At 39.8% G+C, this 26161-nt stretch overlaps 1 long non-coding RNA gene across 2 annotated transcripts; it reads right to left on the reverse strand.

Annotated features, from left to right (window-relative positions):
- Nucleotides 1–14788: 14788 nt before the first annotated feature.
- Nucleotides 14789–25446, reverse strand: LOC110352185 (uncharacterized). 2 transcript variants are annotated; one of them, XR_005264871.2, is made up of 4 exons: nt 25321–25446; nt 22871–22966; nt 21583–22009; nt 14789–15415 (listed from the first exon to the last, which is right to left on the reverse strand). It is a non-coding gene; the product is annotated as an uncharacterized lncRNA (long non-coding RNA). The 2 variants fall into 2 exon arrangements; XR_002400744.4 differs by lacking the exon at nt 25321–25446 and adding an exon at nt 25104–25279.
- Between the last annotated feature and the right edge of the window lie 715 nt (nt 25447–26161).

Consider the following 26161-nt stretch of genomic DNA (forward strand, 5'->3'; position numbering starts at 1 on the left):
TGATAGCTAGCATTAAAAATTGTCAGACAGCCAGCTTTCATCTCTTCAATGTTCACTTTATGATATTGCATAGCACTTTTTGTTAAAAGAATTTCATGTGGTACTGAGTCAAATGCCACACAAAAGTCTATTATGCCTGTGCAATTTCTTTCATCGACCAAACTTATAATCACATCAAAAATGAAATTAGGTTTCCTTGACAAGATCTATTTTCCATGAAAAAGAATATCGACTAGTATTAATTCTATTACCACACTTAATCTTGTATCAACTGACTCTTGTATCAATTTCTTCATTTTTTTTAACAAGGAACCTTATCAGGCTAATTGCTCTACGCTTATCTTAGCTATCACACTTGCCCTTTGTGAACACTGGGACAGCATTAATAAGCATCCACACTTTGGGAATTCTAGTAATATTCTTATAGTTAGGAAAAAAAAAAAAAAAAAAGTCATTGAAGTAATTGAGCCAGCTAGTTCCTTGGCCAGTTTCTTTAGGATTCTTTGGGAGAAGTTATCACCATTGCTGACTCTGAAGTTACTCTCATACACAGTTTTTACCCCTCCTTAAGATATCCACACAAATAGATGTGAATAATCACATCACCATGATAGCCTGACTCACTATTAGTAGTAACCCTTATTACAAGTTGACCCCACAAAATCAGGTTGGCTATCTAATAAAGCAAAGTAAGAAGGGCACATTTTTTCTATTGCCTCAGATTAACACACCTCAAAGCACCAGAAACAGAAACCTGTGGGGACTCCTCATACAAAGTGAGACAAGTTATACTTGTATACAGTGTGGTAGAATGAGACTGGGACTTGGAAAATACTCGAGGAGCCCACAGACCATCTCCTCTTTCCATGGAAAATGTTTGTCCAGGGTTGATAGCCAGTGAAGAGACAAGCTACAAACACTGCTCATGGAAATGTGGGGTGATTGCTTGCTCAAATGTCCAGCCAACCACAATTCTGTGTCAGTACCCAACTCACTACTACTTTTTCCCCCTTTTCAATAACTTTCTCAGAAGTAATATAAACCCTTCTGGCATTGTAGGGTGATGATAAGATTGACAGAATACATGCTTCCTAACCAATATCTTTTTTATGAATAATCAATAGATGGAGCCAAGCTGATTCCCACTAGACTTTCCTGAGGGGCAGAAACTGAATTTGTTTTCATTGAGATCCTGTCCCAAACATAACACCTCCTGGGGAATTCAATGCAGAGGCATATGATACCAAATTTCCTCCTACTGATTTTTTTAAAAATAACTCCATTTGGTGGACTGAGATCATTTCAGATAAAACCCAGTGTGATAATCACTTCCCTGCCACCTGAAGGACCAGGATTTTGCACACTCCTGCTTCTCCTCTTGCACTCCAGCAAGAGGTGCCCGCTGAGCATTCTACCAGCATGTATGCCATGCTGACATGGCTTTACAGCTACAGCTCTCTCTGAAAACTCTGCTCATCTTTGGATTCATAGATCCAGTGATACCTGAACTCATTAAGATATCAAGTTCCTGGATGTCTGGACAAATTAGATCGTGTTGTCAACTCTCTCTGTTCCTGAATTTGGGCAAGAAGGTGGAGGTCCAACTAAAATTGAAGTAATAGAACATGAATGCAGAAAGCCATAGGAATGACGTACATAACACCTTCAAAATCAAATAACAAACATCCAATCTATGCAAACAATTTCCGTTACCTTCAGCACTGTACAAAACAATTCAAACCCTCATTAAGATGAAACAGAGTTAGGAAATAAAGGGTAGAAAGTGTTTGTGATTTGTCTGATATCACACAAATTTTCTTCAGAGTTCACATTTGGACTTCTTTGGCTGTAGAACACAGGATGATATGCTCTTATCTTTTGTCCTCTTGCACATTCTCTGCAGACTAAGAAAGCTATGACCACACATCGTGTTCATGTCAGTATATCAAGTCTTCCCCAGGTCAAGACCTGGTGATTGGATTGAAGCCTTTCAGAAGAGAGGAACTACTTATCTAATTCAGGTCTGGATCTAACCTGGAATTTCAGTTCTCAGGTATGTATCTTCCTGAGAGTTTACAGCACAAATAATTCACACCGTATGCTGAGACAACTATGTCTTCACCTTAATAAAACACAACCAGAACTGAAAAGAGAGGTTGCAACTGAAAAGAAGACAGAATTATTTCTGTCATAAAACCTGCAGAAGACCCAATTTCTTCTCAAGCATGACAGCAGAACTGAATGTCTAACCGATCAGCAAAGTGTTGTTTTTTTTTTTTATTCCACCATTCTCTCAGGCTGCTAGAAAACAGCACACTGGGTGGACGTAAGTCAGATTTTAGCTACAGTCTTACAACAGGGTCACATTAAGCGCTAAACAAACCTGCAAGCATTTACCTTGCAGCAGCTCAGTATTAGTATCTTCCTTATGACCAGCACCTGCATGTTCTTCCGTTCAGTAACTTCTCTTGCTTTCATGACCCAAGCAAGACACTACTGTATTATAATATATATATATATATATATATATGCTTCGCTTTGTTTTAAAGTGAGTTAGAGATGACATAACATTATTTTCTGCTGTAAAATGCTCTGTGAGCAGCTGGGGGGAAAAGGTTTATTGCAGCTTTATTAAAATATATTAAATAAATTGAAGACAAGCTATCCAGCCAGCTGATTGAGGCAGAGACTCCCTGTAGATATTTTGGTTGCACATTAAGAAAGTTGTCACAAGTAATTTGGACTGGAGCGTGGAGTTATAGACTGCCAAATGTTGATTAATTAAGCCGATGTTTGGATTAGTTCTGCTAGATTGTTTCATTAGGGAAAATGACTGAAAATATGGAATAAAGCAATCAGGGGAAATCCAGGAAAGATTTACATGTAAGTGAGACCTCCAGCAAAAAACAAGGGACTGGGCCAATCTCTCTGTGTTTTATGATGCTCTATAACCCTCCTCCTTCTCCCTGACTGGGGCAGGAATAGCAGTAGGAAAGCCAACTTCTGTTTGCTGTAATAGACACTGATCTTGCCGTAGTCATTCTCAACAGCCTAGGAATGGAGTCCTTTCTTTGCTGTGTGATGTCTCAATTTTACGGAAAACTGCCATCTATTGTTATATCCACAATATCAGCCTAAAGATGAGAAAGAATATATGATCATAAAAGTAATAATTGCATAATTATTGTTTATATTAATATCAGATTTTTCCTCCATATGTTTTTCCCCTGTAGTACTGTAGTAGAAAATGCCTTGATGAGAAGACCTCCTGAACTGGGAAATCCTTTTCTTATTTTCTTAGGTGCCTGTAATTGGTCTGTAAATGCACTGCCATGAAACTTCACTGAATTTAGCTGCATTCCAAAAATAGCAAGACAGTTAAGAAAAATAATAATAATAATAATAAAAAATCCAGCATGTCAAATTAAATTAAAACAAAATAATCTGTGAGTTTCAAAGCTGAAACAAACTGTTACGTACTCAAAGTAAATAATACTACACTGTCTGAGCAGTCCATTAAGAGAAGCACATTTTCCTCCAGCGCATTTAGCTTTAAGGGCAGGGAGAGAGAAGTGGGAACCTGGACTGGCCCCAGCCAAAAGTCTGGCCCAGCTTCACAGCCCTGCAGGGGAGAGAGTGTGCTTGCCAAAGGACAGAGACCAAATCCAAATTTCACGAAAGAAAAGTGAGTGAGGCAGTAGCTGAATGCCAGAGTGCCTCAGCTGGAGGAGGTGATGCTGCAGGTGCCCAGCACACTGCCCACAGAGCCGTAAGATCTCAAAATAGAGCATCGCGTGGCTGAGCCGCTGGCACCATCATAGGAAGCTGGTGCTTGTACCGCATAAGTGAAGTTATAACACGGAAAGTGAACTCATCACGCTTGTCATGATTCATAACATAAATCACTCTGCCTGATTCTAACTACATTTCACAGCCGTTGTGCTCCTGCTCAGCCAAGAGAGGCACAGACACAGCTGAAAGTAAGGTGCTGGGTAAGCTCCAGTATCAGCCTCAGGAAACCAGAAAAAGGCAGGCCACCAACTTTTGGCTGGCCTCATAGCATGGTCCACAGGTCTCATTGGTGGTTGAGGTGCATCAGAGGTCAAAAGTGTTCACATTGTGATAAATCGAGGTGAAATAAGTAACTGGGCTATTTGGCCATTTTTTACTAAAATGAAGGAAAATAAATAACACTTGTATACTATTCACTCTCTGAAAAAAAAAAATAAATAAATAAAATAAAATAAATCACAGCTGTTTCAAGGTAGTCAGTTCAAATAGTCAAAATCCTAAGTCACTCTGGAGAACATAGGCTCTATTTCCCTTCTTTCCAAGCTTGTTTATACTGCAGCTTAGAAGATAAAGACAATGAAAAATTTAAGAGAAAAATTCTAACTTAGTCTTATATAATATCATCTCAATATATCAAACCCCCAACTTAGACTAAGCAATCTAATAGGACTTTCACCACCTGAAGTCCATTGTCAGTTAGACTCTCACACACCAGGCTGGCACAGAGAAGAATCACATGGAGCTCAGGAGCGTTCAAAGAGGATGGAAAAAAAAAAACAAAGCCACCTGCATTCTCACCTCCAAAAAGAGAAGTGTGAGATTAAGCCAGCAGAATATCACTTTTTTGTCTTGGCTAATGCAAATTCCTTCCATTTAATGGATATGGAAAATCAAAGTGAATGGGCAGAGAAATTTTTTGATATGCTTATTTGCTCTGCTCACATATGTCACACTGCTCTTATGCTGGGCATAACCCTCTGATGTTATTCTTGTACAAACTTGTCACAAAAATCTGTATTTCACTCTGAGGTTACTCCAGGAAAACTACCTCTAGGTCAGTAAAATTACACTAGCAATTAACTAGACTAATTCAGCTCTGCCCCAGGTGGAAAATATGTTAATGTTTCAGAAGTTACAAAAATATTGTCTCTATTCTTCGCTCATGCTACTCATCAAAATTCAAAAATAGATAAAACAATGAACAAGAGAAAAACTTAATGTTTAACCCAACCCACCTCAAAGTATCCACCAACCATTGTGTTTACAGTACACTCAGCCGGTCCGCTATGTGACTTGATGCCACAAAAGCTGCTACATTTGTGGCCTACAACAGAAATGTAATAGGAAGCAGAGTGGGTTTTTTTGTTTGTTTGTTTGTTTGTTTTACTTGACAGCAGGTAACTAATTCTGAATCCAAACTATTAACAGTGTATCAGAAAACAAACAAATAAAAAAAAACAGAATTCTGAACCACTTCTTAAGATCTGTCCAAATTGTTCATATATCTTCTGTTAATTTAAGTAACATATTGTCTAACATATCATAATTTTGGCCTGCTTCTAACTGGTCAAATTTGATCTACAGCAACTTAGATAATTTCTGAGAAATGAGGCAGAAAGTGTGATGGGCAGAGCAAGGATAAACTACCACTGACTGCAAAAAAGAGATCTGCACTTTTCAAATGACTTGCCTTCTCACATTACAAAGGATTTGTACATGGGCACGTGCTTTGGGATATGGAAAATTCAAATCTGCTTTTGAAATTATGGATCGCTTCTCATCAGGAGCTGGATTCAGTGAACTGTTTAAACATGCTCAATACAGCTACTTTTCCAGCTGTTATTAGCTGAAGGTCTTCTGCTGACCGTACTTTTGCATTTATCCTTTCAAGCTGAGGAATTCTAAAGCAACAAATAAATCTCACATATAGATGCAGTCCAAGTTGAGGAGGAGGACAACTATCAGCTAACATTCTTTCTAGAGCGTTTCCAGTTATGACAACAGTACAGATTCCTAGTCCTAGTGGTGAAAAGAAAGAAAGGAAAACAGAAAGACAGACAGACAGTAAGAAAGGAAGAACGAAAGAAAGAAAGAAAGAACGAAAGAACGAAAGAAAGAATTCACATGGCAAAATCTCTGTAGTTGACCTCTTTATGTAATGTATGGATGGGAAACACAGCTGAAATACCTAAAATTCTGAGAAGTGCCAGAACACCATATCACAACTTAACAGTTCTTTCTACGCATCCAGAAGGCAATATGAAATCACAACCTCAGATTGGACCTCAGGTCCAATTAGCATTATTAACTTGGGCCAGAACTCTGACACTGAAATGCTCAGAACTCCTCCAATACAGGGCTTGGCTGACCTGCACAGGATGGAAAAAAGGTGTTCAGTAATTTCCTTGCAGCTGCTCATCTGGGAATCTCAGAACACCTGATTTCTTTGCTCATACAAAAAGCTCCTCGGTTCCCGTTTTCAAGGCACTTACAAGAACACGAAGGAAATACAGATTCTAAAAGAGAGTGAATGTACAGTTTCCTCATTATACCTTCTTGTGCTAGTGCTAGTGTTTTATTAACTGCAGTGATAAAAGCTGCTTAGAGGATTGGCAAAGGTCATAAACATTTCTCTTTTTCCCTCTCTCCCTATGTTGCCTGAGGGACCCACTCTGGTGGTGCTTCAGCACATGGCATTGCTGAGCAATGATGGAGGATGGTGAGGAACAGGGAAAGGAAGCACCAAAAGAGGCAGGAATTGCTACAAGTGCTTCAAATGTGTAGGAATGAGAACAGGGAAATCAAAACTGGACCTCTGTGCATGTTTCACAGCAGTGACCAGAAATGGCTCACATCCCTGGTGCTGTTCAGAATTCACCCAAAGGGCTTGCGATCTTCAGTCAATGAGTTATTCCAATGTCTTGATTGGAATCAGCTCTCAGGGAGACTGACAGAAGACTCACTGTGGAGATCCTTAAAAACAAAACAAAAAAAAAATGGACAAAATGCTGAAAACAATGTGCTGGGTCCTTTTCCTGCTCCACCTCAGGGTAAAGCAGAATCAATGTAAACTCGGGAGACCTTTTTAATTCCACATCTAGATTTCCAGTAAGAACAATGAGGCATAAGCATAAATTTACATTCTTTCCACATTCAGGAGCTGTGTACCCATGAACTAAATGTTGCATCTGTAGTCCTATAGATTTGGAAGAATCCTGCTCCTGAAACAAATGCTGTCAGCAGTCAAGGATGTTGTACAGAGTGCTAACGGTATAGATAATGCCAAAAGAGGGCTTGTAACCACAGCAAAACAAATTATTGAGAATGAAGCCTGCAGTGGTGAAATGATAAATAATTTATGCTTTTAGGCAGAATAAAGTTTTCCTCATCTTATTTCAGCATGTTGCATTTCTGGGAGTAAATTAAGAAGGGAATTAGCAGCTTTCTGTCAATCACAAGATTGTCCTTCCCTACAAGATACAGTCATCAGGTGTTCTGTATGAGGAATAAGCCAGGAGAAGGGAGGGACGTGATATTTTCCTCTATTCACTGATTTTTATTCCGAATAACATGAGACTTCATAGCACAGATGTTCATTCACTCAGCTTCATCAAGTCATAGTACTCCTCAAGCCTGTGACAGAAGAATCATGTAGAAAACTGCATGTGCAATCTAGTCAGGATTTTGGTTTCTGACTGCTTTTGTGCAGATACCCACTTTTTACTGTTTTATTTAAGTCCCAAAATGTAAGTTTTTTTTTTTTTTTCTGAATCGGAGACACATGTCCATTCTCCTATTGAACTGAAACACTGATTTCGGAATCTAATTTAAGGCTAAAACAAATCAGTGTTTTGATTTGAACTGAGCATCAGTGTTTTGGAGATTGTTTTTAACATTTCAGGTAAAATAGAGAAGAGAGTATTAACATTGTTCTAAATGCAAATGTCAGAAAGTTTAATTTTAAAAAAGGCAAAACAAAAATCAAACATTTTGATTTTTTCAGTAGGTGTTTCTGTTGATACATCAAGTAAAGAAAGTGAGCAAAATCTTGTTGTGAAATAAGTATATTTGACTAGAAAAATACCCAACATATTCCCATAGAAAAAAAAAAAAAAAAAAAGCTGCAAATTCTACTGCCAAAGATAGTCTAAATATTACACTGACACTGTCTGTCTCTGAAACTTGAGGTCAAGGTGCTTCAAATGTAAAAGGACAAACCCTCTTGCCACCTCTCTGCCCTCTTGGTATTTCTGAAATTAGCAGCACACTGGGCCTGGTGATGTTTATGATGTTTGAGCTGTAGGAACAGGAAAGCTGCACAGGAGCAGCAATTTCACCCTAAACAATCTAATTGTTGTTATTATTACAAACTATACCTTGTCAAGGATACATATATGTGTAATTTGGGCTTCCTCGGGTGTCATTTCCAGGGTTCAGAAACTCATAGATGGCAGCCCTGCTCGGTCTTGCCCTTGTATGTTTAAGGTCACCACTTGCATTACCAAACTCATTTTACGGGGCTGAATTTAGTACAGCAGATGGCAAAGCACTCTGCTGCATAATGTGCCTTTGTCCTGAGCCGGAGGACTCAGGGGCACTCCAGAGGCCATTTCCTCTGACTTTTGACCTGCTTCTGGAGGCTGGTAGCAGTCACACCGACTTCCGTGGGCTGCAGGGACCTCTCCGGATGGGGGCAGTTGCCTTGCTGCCGAAACCTACCAACCCACACCTGGGTTTTTGCTCTCTCCTTCCTTCTTAATGACAGGCATTTTGGCCGACTGCTGCACATTCGTGTCAACAAACCCCAGAGGGGCTGTAGGCTTTGGTCTGGAGGATTACAGAGGTGAAAACTGCTGCCAGGTGAGCATCACAGTGGTGCATTTGCTGCTGTTATCCTGTTTGAAAAGATGTTGTTTGCCAAATCAAGGTGGGGAAGAAGCATCACCAAGGGGGTACCAGCTCCCCACCCTGCAGCTTAAGAGCTGCTTTCTGCTCCTTTTGTACCACAGAAACAGCACAAAGAGCTGTGGCTTCTTATTCCCAAAGAATAGTTAAAGCAGCTCTGTCTGCAACTATCTTCTGTTTTGGGTAATTACCTTCTAGCTCCCTTAATTCCCATGCACTTTCAATAGAAGTTATTCTTTTCTTCCTATAAAAGTTTTGTTGCTTCATTATGCCCCAGAGATGACTATACGTCACTGGTGGCTGAGCGATTCCATTATATGCAATCAGCAAAGAGCTTAGGGTCCCTTCAAGATGAAAGATGCCATCTAAATGTAAGTTATATATTTCAGTAATATGCACTAAAGTGTAAATTCTGCTTTGCAAGGAACACTTAAGGTCTCCATCAAGCTCCATGGAGTTAATAAATTGACAGCAGTGGCAATCTCATACCATGCTTATTTCAAAGCCTCCAACTTCTCACAGGCAACTGCACTTTGCCAGACAAAAAGCCTTGCTTGCTGCAGTGCCTCACTGTTATTGTAATGCTATTGACATCTTGGCTTTTTTGTTGCACTCAAACCTTATTATCAGCACTGTAGTTTTAACATCCCCCAACTGCAGCAGAGAAAATTAGCCCTTGTTTGCGAATCGATCATTCCTTCAGAGGTGGACACCACCACTGCCACCACGCTGGTCTGTGGGAAAGAGGTTGGCAAGCAGAAGCATTCATAATTTATTTAACTTCTTGTAATAATCTGAACAGTGGGCCTTTGTTTCTTTGCTTCATAGGGTCTTTCTCAGTATTAGGAAGACAAAAAAATAAAAGGAGCAGGAAAAAACAGAAAAAAAAAAAAAAAAAGCCCTTCTGACCTGAGAAGATGCTCAAGGGATTTGTATTTATAACCCAACAGTGAGTCAATTGCTATGGAGATCCCTGAGCTGGCTCATTTCCCTTCTCCCCCTACCTCTATTTTGTCAGAGTCTTACCTTTGCCCTTTTGTTCAGAGATCTGGATTCCTTCCAAAGCCTGTTTTGAAACACGGTCCATACCAGTAGAATATAAGCTGGCTGCTACCAGTCCCTGGACAGTTAACCTCAAAGCTGGAGGAAACAAAAATAAAAACTGTTTCATCCTCTTGGGCTAGACAGCTGCTTGGTCAGCATATCTGGAGGTGGTTTCTTGGCTGAGTAGCAAACTTAATATCTCAGTTGCCAAGTATTAGAGAACATAAGAAATCCCAGAGCAGAAAAAATAGTCGGTGATGGTGGCAGCAAGGCAGATCCATTCTAACCCCATTGTGTGATCTGTAGATGGTCATTAATGCCTGGTGTAATGGCCAGGCAAATGGACTGGGTAGGTGGTGAGGTTGTTTAAGGCAAAGAGTAGTTTGCTGGGGACCTAAAGTTGTGACTGTGTCCTATACCTGGGAATAGCAGGTTAGGAGAAGCCTTATTCATTTATTTGTTCTTATTGAACTTGAATATAAGTTATTTAATCATCACCCGAGAATCACACTTTCCCCTGTGTGGCTCATGTCAGGCTACATTTGTCACAGAATTTTTTAAACCTTTTCAGAAAGGCTTTCAGAGCGCAGAGTTCATTTTGTTTTCTGTGCATATATTTTAACACATTCTTCTCAACACAACAACAAACCTGTCTCTCCCTGCTTTAAGTAAGCACAGACCTCAAAACCACACATCAGCTTCTGTGTGAGTTAGGGTTGAAATGTATCCATCTGAGGTACAGAAAGCTTCCCTTTGCCAGCCAGCACTGAGGGGACTCTAATGTTTAACTGAGCAGCTCCACTTCCTTGGGTAGGGTGATAGAGGCCTGCACCCACACATCCACTGCAAAGCAACACAAACTGCAGGCTGAACAAAACCTTTTTGGTGAGAAAAGCTAATGGTCAACTTTCAAATGAAGGGTGCCCTTAGCCCAAAGGTATGCTACAGCTGAAACTCCTCCAGCAACACAATGACTGCTTAACGTGCTGTGCTGCGTGTGGAGGAGCTGACCGAAAAAGCACACTGAGTTTAGTGGCAGGGCCTCCATCGGCTTCAGTGCCTGCGGACTAAGCCCTTTGCCTGATGCTGCCTCATGTACTAGGCTGCTTGGTGAGCTTCACGCCACATCAATTCCCCCCCCCCCCCCCCCGCCCCTCACTGCCTGACTATCCTAATTGCTCTGTGAGAATTGCCTTTGGAAAGATCCATAAATAGTTGGGAAGGGAAGCAGGGTGCATGCTAGGCGAGCCTTACCCAGCCAAGACGGTCTTGAAACTGTGACTGTTTGCCACCTTGTGGTGAGCAATTTCTCAGCTTTCATTTAGTTTTCCCCTGCAATGCTGCATTGGTATTAAAGTATCAAGCAAATTTTCTTCATGTCATCCTTTTTCCTCTTCTATGAAATCTCCATCTGTTGGAAGGCCTTTGTTCTAAAGCTCTTTTCTTTTTTTTCCTTAGTGATTTAATGATGTCCTTTAACTCTTACACAAGTCCAAGCTTAATGAGACAGTCCTTCTGTTCATTCACGGGTGTTAGCTAGCAGGTCCCTCACCTCAGTGAACGGTCAGCTGTATGAAGTGTGATGGTGCATCTGTTATTGCCTCAACATAGGCTTCTTTATCCTGGTTCTAAAATAATTTTCCTCCAAGAATACTTTTTAATTGCTCAAGGGTACTAAGGATATCTGTCCTGATTTAGGTGGCTGAAAATGCAAAGGAAAATCAAGGCCTCTCTTTCTCCCCAGATTGAAGGAATTCTTATGATTTTTTGCTGGTTTTCCTTATTTTCATTGCTCCTCTGAATCCTTGCTTTCTACATTGCTATGTCAGTCTTGGTCTTCTAACAGTACTCTAGCAGAGATGCCTGCAGCCATACCACCATCTGACACTGCCAAGTCCAGACTGAGAGGTACATTGGACTACTGTTGCATGCATCTGGACATAATACGGATTGCATGTGTGTATGGGGGTTTGATTTGTCTCTGAGCTGATGGAGTCACGCAACCAGCTTGGTATTTCTGAAATAAAATTGAGAATAACCTTTCTTCTGCATGGGCAGGAATAATCAGCAGATAAAAATATCGGTACAACCTAGTCCTCATATATTACAATCATAAGAAAAGGAAGCTAATTTTCCTCTTCTATTTCTAAAGTTTGTCCATGATTTTAGATGGTGATTATGTCTATACTGCTTGATGAAACAAAGTCAAGGACTCTGCTTTTTGGTACTGAGGCCAAATAACACAGAGCAACTGTGTGCATGTGTTCATGCACTTATGACACTTCACATTGGGACTCCGATGTGTCCCATGTAAGGCTGTGTGGCCCTATTATTTCCTTTCCTTTCATTTCATTTCAAGGTGTTTCAAATACAGAGAAGTCTGTGTTGCAGCCCATCAGAAGTCAGCATTGGGATACTTCTTACAGTAGAAAATCAGGGGATATTTCTGCATGCCCAAGTGGTGGCACAAAGGAATATACAGGTATTAGAAGGCACAGGGTCTCCTGGAACTGGGCTGGAAGACTGTGGAGCATGGAAGGACCCAAAGCTGGCAGCATTGTGTTCACACAGCTGAAACAGCACTTGGCACAGCCCATCCCAGTAACCCTTACCTGGACATTATCTTGAAGACTGCAAGCCGACACAAGGCAAAACTGCCAGGATGCATATTAGCAGTGAAACAATCTGGACAATTCACTTGTTCAGCACTGAAGCACTCCTTGCTAAAATAATAATAATAATAATAACAACAACAATAACAATAACCGTAACAATAATAATAATAATTTTTAAAACTGCCAAAAATACTTTTAAATAAATATCTTAAGAATTTCCAACGTCTTCTGAACTCTTATACACAGATGTCCTAAACTGTCACAGTGACCTTACCTGGGTTATTTTTTTTTTACTACTCAGTGGCTAATAGTGGCCGTAAAACAACAATTTTTCTGCAGCTTGGCTTGCCCCCACATGAAACTTCACCCAGCTCTGTGGGCAAATGGATCCTGAGGGACCACAACAGGCTGGACTCGTGCAAAGGAGCCACTGCTCTTTTAAAGTCTCCACTTAGAAGAAAAAGTACTCAGAGAACAAAATTTCTGTCCTACCACAGTTCACTTGCATTTATATTTCACCCTGCCCTTCTCTGCTATTTCACCCCTTTCCTTACAGAATTTGTATTATGCCTTCCCTCCCCCTTTCTCCCTGCCATAGTTCTTCACTCTTTGGCAAATACAGCCTAAGACTGGTTATTTCAGCTGATCCTTCAGTTACAGGCTGTTGAAGAGTTAAGCAGTGGAAAAAACTTGCCCAGTATTAATTTCTAATCAAACGCAGACATAAACAGTGAGAGTGGAGTTCATTCAACATACTTGAAGCAAAGTTCCATGAATAGAAGTAGAATAAAGCTGTGCAAAAAAAGCAATAAAGCTGGAGGAATAACACAGAGAGATAAAATCTATAATCAGAGAATACATTCAAAGCCCTATTTTCGAGACTGCAATGCTAAACAATTAATTTAATTTCAAAGGATGAAACATGAAGCAAGATGTCACCAATGGAGACTACAATTTTTATGCAATTCAGGAGTATCTGTGTTCTATTTAAAGATGAATAAATGTGTAAGACAAGAAAGATATACACATCAAATTTGGGTATAAACTAGAAAAACTTACTTTCTAATCAGAGGACTAAACCCAGTCAAAATTCTGGATCACTTATGGCTGCCCAGCCAGGTCATCCTGCAAATTTATACTAGTTTTATATAAGTATTTTGGGGGGGATTTAATCCTATCTTTTCATGAAGTGATACTTACCCACAGAGGAGAGAGGTAAATTCTTTAGCTAACTGAAATTTGCATCACTTCATCACAATCAGTGGTGCTATGCTGATCTACACCATCTGAAAATCTGGCATAAATTATTCTCTTTAGATCATTAGTCTGATTTCCTTAAATAAATTCAATGCGTATATTTAAAAATAAAATAAAATAAAATAAAATCAGCTGTCAGCATCCTGGTACTGCAACTGACACCAGTGATTTATTTTGTTCACTAAGATTGATTACTGTCCCTGATGTATAAGCATCCAAGGGCAGAGACCATCTCTTTTTGCATAGTGGAAAGCCATTCACTGCAACAAAGTCCCAGTCTGCTCTCATTGTATGGTTATCATATGCAGGTTTGCATACAGAAAAGCAACTAGAAAGGACAGAGAGAAAATTCACAGTAAGGCAGAGCTGTGCATGTCTAGACAACCAGCAGAAAGAACAGTAAAAAACATTCTACCTTTGTTTAACATTAGAGCTAAAGTAAATACACAGCATAATGCTGTTTTATTTTCTTTTTGTTTGTTTCTTTTGAAGAGATGCAATGAATTCTCGAACATTTGAAGTTTTAAAAATGCATATGGATCTACTTCTTGAGAAAAGCCATCATTCAAATGTTATTGGTGGTGGTGTTTCATTTTGTTTTGTTTTGTTTTTTCATTTCAGCTCTATAACCTATGTTAAATGTGCCAGACAGAATATTAGATCTCTTGCTGGCCCTCAAATGCATGAATTTATATGTTCAGCAAGATGGCCTGAAAAGCATTATTAGTATTCCCCTGACTACCCGATGGGTACTAAAGAACAGCCCTAGAGCTTCCTAGTGAAAGGGAAAAATCTCAGCCCAGCACCATTAGCATGAAAGGCTACTGGTTCTGAAGGTGTTAATGTGTTATTCACATCTTCCTTTTCTCCAAAAACATTAAACAGTTAATTGTGGTTCAAGGTTTCTGTAACAGGACACAAGCCTACTTTTACCATAGCAACCAATGGTATAGAAATCCTTTCTCATATTATTAATCATAGATGAAAAGTAGGCAAAACAGAAACATTAAAATAGTTGGAATTCAGAAGTGATTTTTTTTTCCTAAGTTTGGAAAACCTCCTTTTTCTTTCATTTGCATTCAGTAAAGTCCTTCAGAAAGAGTAATGCTTAAGAAGTCTGCCTAGTACCAGAAGTTTTTCTTGTTAAAAATAACAATGTATTTTCATTTACAGTGAAACTGTCTTATGCAGCTCTGTAAGTAGAAGAGGTCTTCATAATACACAAAATGCATGAAGTCCATCTTAAGCTAAACAACTTCCATTTCCCCAATTAAATGATTTCTATTTCTTAAAAGTTCTTTAATGTACCTGTGTGTCAGTTGTAAAGAGTTTATTAATTATTGGTCTTTGGCTCAGCAATAATGCTTCATAATGTCATTCCTCTTCTTGAAACAAACTCAACAAAATACACATAAGGGAAAGAACAATGGATCCCACCTCACTGGGATGATCACCACATGACATTGGCATGCACAGATAAGCCAGTAAGAGATGAGGCCTCCCCTTTTATTCTCACTTGTGCTGTTTCACCTTGAGATTGTATTTCCTGTGTACAAATGCATAACCTTGCATAACTGTGACTCCGAATTTACCACTTCTCACAATCCACAATGCAGAAGTCAATAAAGAGACTCAGAAAGGAGTCGCAGATGCAGGCTTCAAAATCTCAAAGGTGGTTATTGCTTGTCATATCCAGGGGGATTAGCTTGCTGCTCCAATGGGCACCTGCTCAGCTTCAGCATTCAACAGAAAATCCCTCTACAGGATGAGGTGGAGGCACCCTAAGACCTATGCCTCTTACCCTAGAATATTATAGAAGATTTGTAAAAAAAAAAAAAAAAAAAAAAAAAAAAAAAAAAAAAAAAAAAAAGAGGAAATAAACATTTCTATCTGTTCCATCCAACACTGGTTCTGAATTTATGACCATCTCTGACATGAGAAGGTTCTGGGAACAACATTTTGGACTAAACAGTCAGTTCATGCAGTCCCTGTGACTACAGTTTTATGGTTGAAACTTAAAGGGTGAAAGGTATCTTTATGAATCTGTAGTCTGACTGCAAGCTGTAAAATTTCATCAAGTGGTTTGTTTATCAAACTTATAACTTTTTTCTTTTTGAATTACATATGTTTTAGAAAGCTTTTCATGTAAAGAATTCAAGAGACAGTGCTTACATCAGAGAATTGTATAAATTCTTCCAGAGTTTAATGAATGTCTCTGAAAAAAAAAATAAATAAATAAAATCCATATTTTTAGTTTGAATTTGATTCATTTTGACTTTAGGTGTTAAATATTTCTATGCATCTCTGCATTAGGCTAAAATAATCCACTACTCTAAAGATCATCCTAAACGTATATTGATATCTTTAATGCCATAAAAGGTAGTAATACCAAGTCTTCATCTCTGTTTATGATTCTGCTACCTATAAATATTTTAAATTTCCTTTGTTCCACACTAGAAAAACACCTAGCTGGTCATCTGTTATCATCTACTTTTTTAAATTGGTGTCTTTTCAAAAACTTTTTTTTTTAATGTCCAAAGCTAGATATTGTTATTGTTTTTAGAATTTCTGTATTTCACTCAACTCATAAGCCAACAGGTCAAGGTATACAAAGAAAAAGCAACTTTTTTTTTTTTTTTCCCCCAGAATAAGCAACTAACAACAAAGGTAGCCCAGAGTCCTTTTTAAAATACTGGAATATGCTAAAATTTTAAGCATAATTTTCCCAATTCTTCCATATCCAAAAGAAAACAGACTGGGGAGAGAGCAATACAGATTGCTAGCAGAACTCTTCACAAAATACAGTATGTTCTTAGCTCCTGATGAATTGCAAAACTTGTCAGTCATTAGCATAAACTAAGCCCAAGAGTTTATGGGCCAGCAGTTAAGAATATCAATCAAATTAAAAATAAAAATACAAGTGGCCATGTAAAATGAAAAAAATACCTTACCAAGAGATGTTTGTTGTCTTTAACTGTACAATCACAGCTTGAAATTTTCAAAGTATAAAGAAGGAGACTTGCTCCTGATTAAAACAGATAGGGAAAATATAGGGCAATATGATCTATTGTAAATAAACAAATCATAATACACCTACACCACCTTCCTACAGACTGTGTGAAGTCACGTTCATAGAGAAAGGAGATAATCTCCTCGTGAACAGAGGGAAGAGAATGCCACTCTCTTACACTGATAATTCAAGAAAAAATGTTTTACAGACAGAAGGGACCATGACTGGCAAGGAAAAAGTGGACTCAAATTCACTCTATTCTTTCAGATTGTTTATAAGGAGGAAAAGAAGATTACAGGAGGGTAAGTAAACTGAACTCTCACAGAGCAAGGAAATACTGCCTTAGCCAGTAGTCCAAGAAGTACAGAAAAAGTAAGCAAATTAGCTTTAAGGCTAACACTGTTTTCCTTGCTCTAAGTAGAGCACTTGCTGGTAATAAGATGAGAGACTTTTTGTGATATATACAGGACTTTTTTCAATTTCAGAAAGATTGAGTAGGAAGCTGCATTTTTGTACAGAGTTGAGAGAAAGTGTATTCTGAAAGACGATACTGAATATATATGAGCAACTGCTGTAGAAACCCCTGATAAATTGACTTGGGACACATTCACCACTTATGCTTTCTGTGGCCATCACCCTAAGTAGATGCATTGTTTATTCCTGAATCAATTGCATTTCAGCTCCATTTCATTCTAATCAGATAGTCAATAACCCCTGGATAGCATTTGGCAGCTGGGAAACCACTAGCTCTCTATTTTTTTTTCCTTCTTAATTGCTGTTTGCAAACTAGTGTGTTCAGGTTTTGTTAGTACGGGTCTTCAGGATTTTTTTTTTTTTTTAATGCATCATGGAATTGCCACATCAATTGCAGTGGAAAAAGTCCATACTACAGTCTCTTTTTTAATCTTTTTAGAATTTGTGCAAATTGGGAAATCTGCTAGTCTGACATGCTTTAATGTTTATAGTAACAAGAGCAGATCAGGACAAAGTACCAAAGGGATCTAGGCTCTTCAAGCTATCTTCTATGGTGACAGACAGCCATTTAAGAAGGATGGCTGTAAATTTATGTTGAGTGCTGTTGCTGGGCATATGCATTGAAAAATGATGAAAGCTGAAACCAGGAACGTTGAAATAACAAACTAGTAAAATACAGTGTCTACAGGAAAGCTTAAATGATTTATCTCTAGATTTCTCCTATGGTCAATTTTTGCTTTTTTATTCAAGAAGGGACAATTCTTACAGAGTTAGTGACTAACTTTATTACTTTTGCCTACGTGAGTGGTGCTTACTCAAAAGAGTGACCCTAATGTTTGAGAGACAGCTCCTCTTACACTTCCCCATCAGAAGTCTTAGAAAGGTAGTATCACTGAACAGATGGAGGTTACATTCATGCTGTGATATCCCTGCAGATCACACAGCCAGTTCCCTGCTTTTGAGAAAAATGGGTAAGTCATAAAGGCCAAACACAGCTGCCTTCTCCAATTTCTCAGGCAAACAGATATTGGTCTGTACCACACAACAAAACCAAGTGACATTTCCTGATTCATATTCAGCCCTCCTCTACACACAATATTGTGTTCCACTTGGTGTTAGTGTACTGGGCATCTTGTGTCAGTGCAACCAACTGGATTTTGAAAGAGTTTTGTCTCACAAGAGGATATCTACCACTTTAAATACAGAAGTTCAAAATTATTTCATGTTCAATCAATTAAAATGAGTTGGCAACCAAAGGGAAGTTACAGAAACAAACAGACCTGTGGAGAAAGAAACTTTGTCATCTGGGCCTGAGATGGGGATGTCCCAGTCCCAGTGACATTCAGAAATTAGGGTTAGGGTTGAGTGAAAAAGTGAGTTTAGAGGTACCATTGGAGTGGACCTGCCATCAGGTAAGCACAGGAAATTGGAGCACCAGAGTGATCTTTGTTAGGAGAATCTTAGTGGTGGGGCATCTTAGTTTTAGTCTAAGCCAACAATTAGAGTCAGCATTGAGTGAATGAGAACCTGGAGGTGCTGTTTGGGTGGGGGTAGGATCTGGCATCCAAAGGTGAGTTTGGGCAATAATGGGATCTGTAGTGAGAGGATATTTGTGTTTGGGGCCATGGGTGACCATCTTTTACTCAGCCCTAACTGGAAGTTAGTGATAGTGTTGAACAGAAGACTAAGCATAGGAAAGCATTCCCTGCCCCAAGATGATGGACATGTTTGGTTTGGGGCCAAATCTTCTCATCTCAGCTGTCCATGGTCTGCACCCTACATCTATGCTAATCACCTCTGCCACTGGTATAGCCAGGCCATAGGCTGATGTTTTCATTTTCTTTTATCATAATATTAGAGTTAAATGTGTTACAATGCTTCTGAGAAGCATACGTCTTCCCCCTCAGATCATACAAAATGATAGCCTAAATGCTTAACTTTTTGTTACCTAGGTGAGAGGGGACTATTGAAATTTTCTCAAAACCTTAGAGCAGAAATTTCTCCATGGTCACCATCATTTGATAACACCACAGTTTTTTGTTTTCACAGAATCACAGAATTTTCTAGGTTGGAAGAGACCTCAAGATCATCGAGTCCAACATCTAACCTAACACTAACAGTCCCCACTAAACCATATCCCTAAGCTCTACATCTAAACGTCTTTTAAAGACTTCCAGGGATGGTGACTCCACCACTTCCCTGGGCAGCCTGTTCCAATGCCTAACAATCCTTTCGGTAAAGAAGTTCTTCCTAACATCCAACCTAAAACTCCCCTGGCGCAACTTTAGCCCATTCCCCCTCGTCCTGTCACCAGGCACATGGAAGAACAGGCCAACCCCCACCTCACTACAGCCTCCTTTAAGGTATCTGTAGAGAGTGATAAGGTCACCCCTGAGCCTCCTCTTCTCCAGGCTGAACAAGCCCAGCTCCCTCAGCCGCTCCTCGTAGGACTTGTTCTCCAGACCCCTCACCAGCTTCGTCGCCCTTCTCTGGACCCGCTCAAGCACCTCAGTGTCCTTCTTGTAGCGAGGGGCCCAAAACTGAACACAGTACTCGAGGTGCCTCCTCACCAGAGCCGAGTACAGGGGGACGATCACCTCCCTAGCCCTGCTGGTCACAGTGTTTCTGATACAAGCCAGGATGCCGTTGGCCTTCTTGGCCACCTGAGCACACTGCTGGCTCATATTCAGCCGACTGTCCACCATCACTCCCAGGTCCTTCTCTGCCTGGCAGCTCTCTGACCACTCATCTCCCAGCCTGTAGTTCTGCTTGGGGTTATTGTGCCCCAGGTGCAGGACCCGGCACTTGGCCTTGTTGAACTTCATGCAGTTGACCTCAGCCCATCGGTGCAGCCTATCCAGATCCTCCTGCAGAGCTTTCCTACCCTCGAGCAGATAGACACATGCGCATAGCTTGGTGTCATCTGCAAACTTACTGAGGGTTTTGTTTTTTCTCTCTCTCTAGTTAGAGCCTGTATAGGCAAAAAAAGTACCTTAGACCCCAGCTCAGCAGCCCAAAGATCCAGATACAAAAAGCTGTATGGATCCACACCCAGAATTCAGTGCTGCTTGCTTCCAAGGTCTGCATTGTTATCAGGAGGGCAAGGGTATCCACTGTTATATCTCAGTCAAGGCTGAGAGCAGTTTCACCTGTAAACAGAATTTCAGCTTCTGTGAATTATATCTTGCCCCAAAGAGCAGCACTTACACTTGGAATATAAAATCAAGAGGCAGAGCCCAGCTCTCAAATTAATATCTTGTCTCAAGTCATGTTGGAACATAAAACTAAGCTAATTTCCTGTGACTACTCTTTAATAAGTTTTAAAAGACAGTTGTAAAGAAGAAGACAACAACACAAAGCTATCCAATCAGCATGTACCCCAGAACAGAGCTATACTGGAAAAGACCACTGCGGGAAAATCACAGCTAGGACTCTCCAAACAGCCAGAGACTCATCACCCTGACCTGCACACCTCAGCTGTCCCCACAGAGTACTATTTCCCCACACCTTGTTTATCACCACACAGTGTCACTCCACTCAGCTGCCAGGCACAGGAGTGCACGGACTCGTGATGCAGCACTGACACAAGAGTTGAACACAAACTGCTCCACATGCTGGCATCACTCAGCAGTGCATGAGAGACATTTCCCCGCCACTTCTGTCTCTATTTGGCATCACAGCCTCAGAGTACACTTCATGAATAACATGAAGGCTTTCTCTTTAAACCTTAAAGTGCCACTGATCTTAGGATGAAGTGATTATGACGTGCACATTTTCAAGTTTTACAAATATCAGCTATAAAATCTATCAAGGTAACGCTGACCCCAACACATGCCTTTTCAAGCAAGATAGCCAGTAAAACTTAGCATCTGATGTTACAAAAAGAGGGTCAGGAAAAAATAAATAAGTAAGTAAATAAACAAAGATAGAAAGGTTTTGCTATTCTAACACTTTGTTAGTGCTACTAACATCTTACTCACAAGCCATTAGCTTGAGTTTTGTTTCAGGAATTTGCCTCCTCAAGCCCTTTTTTTCTTCCTTTGTGCAATATAAAACCAACGTATGTGTATCAATAGAGATATTTACATGCACTTTTATTTAGCCAGCATAAACAGCATGAAATAATTTACATTAGATGAGTAGATGTGCACTGGTACATATTCCCCAGATGCACTTAACTTAATCTATTTTAATTTTAAACTAAGCTATATTTTCTTTGAAAGTAAAATTCTGGAGCTGGTTGAAGAAATTACTTTGGATGTAATAAAAATGCATCATTACATTAGGTTTTGCAGTTTAATCTTCATGCTGTCTAAAGCCCACCTGCCCACAAGACTATATAGGAGTCTGAGTTATTTTACTTTCTGGCAGATTCCACTAAATGTAGAACCTCCTCTAGGGCACACGTTTAGAAATGAACTAAACACTTCCAATTTGAATTTTCATTTTTCAGTTGGGTGAATAATAGTCTAAGTAGGAACTTACAGATTGCTAAGAAGCAATGCAGCTGTCGGTAAGATGAAAGGAAAAAGTTCTCATTTTCAGGCAGGAGAGGATGGGGTCCAGCACCAGCTCTGGAACACTAGACGACCAACGGAATGATGAAAAGGGACATCATTTTCTAATAGCCTAGATGAGCTGAATGGTTGTTGAAGGCTGTTAACATCTGCCAAGTATTCACATGAAGCTGTCAGGTGGTTTGTTTGGTCTTTCCTAGGAGAAGAGTTGTTTATTTGACTACAAAGCATCTCGTAGCAGGGTAACAATTTGTCTGAAACAAGTTGGCAGAAGCTACTTATCCTGTTATCCCTTGAGCTGTGCTTGCTCTGTCAGCATCCCTGATGTCTAATCTCCAGGGCAGTGTTGCTGTAGTCCCCTGAATCCATTCATTCCCATCCACCATCACTTTTGTCTGAAGAGTACAAAATAGAAATTACAGTTTTTGTTATTCAACGAGATATCTATCCAATGACTTTCTATGGACAATAAATTGATGATGTCGCATAGAATCATTAAGGTTGGAAAAGACATCCAAGATCATCTAGTCCAACCATCACCCTACCACCAATATCAGCCATTAAGCCATGTTCCCAAGCACCATGTCCAACATTTTCTTAAACACTCCCAGGGATGGTTTAAGAAAATGTTGGACCTCCATGGCTAAAGCCGATCCAGCAATGTGTTATGTGGTCTTAATAAAAAACAAGCCCAATCAATCTTTACTTTTCAAAACGTAAAAACATGTAAAAGCATGAAAGTGGTAGAGAAATATAGTAGAGTATAACTGTACTCTAAGTATCCCAAAGCCATAGTGTTGATTCATGTTTCCTGAAATGGGAGACTAGCCAGCAATGTTGCAGAAATTTGTTCTTACAATAGATTCTGAGAACTTCTTGAAGTTTCATATATCAGAAATACTTAACTTTGGATTTCTTCTTGACATTTCATACTGGATGAAATGAAGAAGAAACTTGCTTAAAAACCAAAGAAACCAGAAATGTTTCAGGTGAGCTTAGAGAAAAGGCCAAAATGCTGTTTATTGTGTCTGGAGCAGTTTACATGTCCCTGTAGCAATAAATTTTATAAGACATGAATATTTCAAGATAGCAGGAAACTTGATGAATACACAAAAGGCCAGACCGGCCTTGTCATTTGTCCGACTATACAGACAAAGAACTTTCTATCTCATCTGTCTCAGATGTCTCACAGTGCCAGAGTTCTGCCCTACCTACAGTCCAACAGAAATGAAATTTAAGTAGACTTTTCAACTTACCCAGCTCCTTTTAAGACTTCCACCAGGCAGGTCATAGAATCATAGCATATCACAAGTTGGAGGGAACCCACAAGGAACATCAAGTCCAATTCCTGGCTTCACACAGGAGATCGTCAAAATCAGACCCTATGTCTGAGAGTGTTGTCCGAATACTTCTTGAACTCCAGCAGGCTCAGTGCCGTGATCACCGCCCTGGGGAACCTGTTCCAGTGCCCAACCGTCCCCTCAGTGAAGAACCTTTTCCTGATACCCAACCTGAACCTCTTCATGCCATTCCCTTGGCAATCTTCTTTCACATCTGCTTCCCTTTGCCTTCTACTCTGTCAGACCACTTTCAAGTGTGCAGAGTGGTCTTAAAACACTGCGTATCAATTTTGGTACAGGATTAATGGTTTCAACCATCAACAGCTCAATATCAACATGAATTCACTGCAATCCACATATATAAATCCACTGCATAAATCACACCACCCTAGCTTCATGTGGACTGAGTCCAGCATTCAGCACAAGCCCTGGAGTTTCTTCATATGGTGCCATCTCTCCCTGCCTCACACACACATTCCCATAGAGGAATGAGAGGGCTCATAGGCAAAATTAAGCTTCCAGCAAATTGTGCTGAGTCAGACCCAGAGCATATAACTCTTTTATTGTACACAGAATGCACAACAGCTGCAGGGAGGTTGTTCTGGGATACCTGGAAAATGAGAAACTAAATATGACACTATTTCAGAAGCACAGACACTTTCAGATTCAGATCACCTCTTGTTTTTCTTTCTATCCACGTGGTTATGGAAAAAAACCATTTGTCTATTTCCATGAATTCTACTAGGTAGTGCAAGGCAAAGAAAGCAACAGCAAAGGCATGTAGTTCTTATCCTTTTACGAGATGATAAAAGCAACTGAGAAGTTGTTGCAGCATGAGTCAATCTAGTATAATACGTCACAGACAGAAGGTGTCTGAAATATGCAGCACTGTATCTAAAATGCATGATAATATAAAATATAAAAGGGTATTACAAAATTGTACAGTTTAGATGACAGATAAAATATATGATTTGACACACCATATATTTTCATCCTTCCTCTCTAGGAAAATTGTAATCTGAATGTATTACTTGTAGAAGGGAGTTGAACTATTCTGCTGTAGAGTCACACAGTCTAGAGACAACAAGGCTAAGGGAGAGGACAGAAGAAGAAGAAAAGAAAGGAAGGGAAGATTTTGAGCTCACAAGTAAGAAAGTAGCAAAATGAGTTGTTTCCTTTTTTTCACTCCCACTAATGAGATGTATATCTGGCCCATGTATCTTCCTAACTGCTTATCAGATCCTTTGCAAACTGTTGGTGCAACATGGGAGAGCATCTATTAAGTGCACAGGTAAGCGCAGACTCTGCTTACACTGGCTTACAGAATGCAGAGAAGTTCAGCCTCTGGGGGATGAAGAAGCAAGGAGGAGAGGAAGCTGACTGGACTCTGAACTCCATTTCCTTCTTGATCTTTCATCTGACTAATAAGCTAGACAAATAAACCATTTGTGGTTTATTATTTAGACCCTAAGATTGAAAGTACTTGGGAAGCCACATCAGGAGTACAGGTTGGAGAACATGAAAAGGACTGGGAATCAAAAATCTGTGTTTGACAGAAGAGCCACATGAGTGCATTCTCCAATAAAGAAACCTTGTTGATACTCAAAGGTCCTTTAACAGAGTGAGTCTTCAATAACATGGCCAGATGCACCTGCACAAAGTCACTTAAAGGGATCCTGTTCTGTACTAGTACCCAAGCTTTGAAGAGGAGTTTACATAGAGTTAAAGAATTAAATACTAGAAACACAGACAGTAAGAGACTGCAGCGTATGTTCTTCTTAAACATTTTTAGCTCCACTTCCATCCCACACTGAAGTGACAAGCCTCTGAAAATAGTGGCAGGGTCCTGTGACACACTTAAGTCACCTGAAGTCTCAGAGGGGTATCAGACATGACAGCACAGTACCTCTGGGAAGCCAAAGCCATCACTTCAAACAGTTTTCTGTTCTCTTAAAGCGTGATTGCAAAAATAAAATAAATGTGGTAACATTTCCAAAAACCTTTGCAAGACAAAAACATAAGGCTTATCTGAAAACTCATGGAGGGTCATAGCAAGTGCCTAAGACACAGTCCACCTTGAAGGACAGCATATAGTTTCCTCCTCCAAGAAAAAAACTTGGTAAAAGAATGGTTCCAAAGATCTACTTACTCTCTGTTTACTAGTGCTTACATTGGTACATCCTCATTATACCGGCTTAACAGATGTCTTTAAACATCACAGACTCATTATCAAGCACACACTCAAAACATAATGCCTGCATTTGCTTTTCTTAAAGGCTGACCATGCCCATGGGTGCATGATTATTGGTTATATATGATTATATGCATGATTATAGGATTACGTAACGAACTATTAAGATCATCACCTTCCTTCAGAGGCAAAAGCAACATATTCATGCTGGCAACCAACATGGTGCTGTGAAGATGCATCACCAATCTAAAGAGCATGGGTGATAAATGCCAGGTGGAATCAGAATCTACTCAGCAGGGACCCATCCCAGCTGATGGATGAAGGGATGGAGAGAGAGAGTACCTGGATTTAATCATCTCTGGAGGTACCTCTATCTCATTTTGACTCTTGAAGGAGTTTGGGGGCAAGAAAACTCCCAAAGAATGTGCTTATAAGTGCTTATAGTTAGGTGAAATGAATTTTTGCTGTACTTTTCTGTTTCAGAAAGGGCATCTTTGTTAAAATGTCTTTGCCTAATGGCATAAATGTTACCATGGAAATAAAGTGCTATTTATTAACACTCATTAAGCACCTGTCTTCCCTTTTTCTTTCGTGGGTGAATGGGCAGAACAGTGTCTCATCAAACAGTTTTCAAAGGCTTGGGAGCAGGGAAGATTGATTTAACTCAAAATAAAGCTCTCTCTGGGAGGCTGATGTGTCAGTGGGACCTCAGTTCATCCATCTCCCTCGTGCAGCTAGCCCCCATCTAAGGAAACCCCTACCCAAGTGGCCACAGCCCTCACAACCCTAACCACTTCAGTTAGCAGAACTGACTCCTAGCACTGTTTCAGTCACTGTAAACCTTCCTTTGTTATCTCCTTTTCCTACTGCATACTGGAATGACACAGGTATGAGTGAGTTTTCTAAGGTGCTGACATGCAACTTTGCCCCTCTGTGGTTTTCTTCCCCCTTTATACCAAGGAGATATTTATATCTTAATAATCTGGATGTCATAATAGAATTCAACATTTAGGAGA

This window comes from Anas platyrhynchos, chromosome 3, assembly GCF_047663525.1.
Source record: "Anas platyrhynchos isolate ZD024472 breed Pekin duck chromosome 3, IASCAAS_PekinDuck_T2T, whole genome shotgun sequence".
Lineage (NCBI taxonomy): Eukaryota > Metazoa > Chordata > Aves > Anseriformes > Anatidae > Anas > Anas platyrhynchos.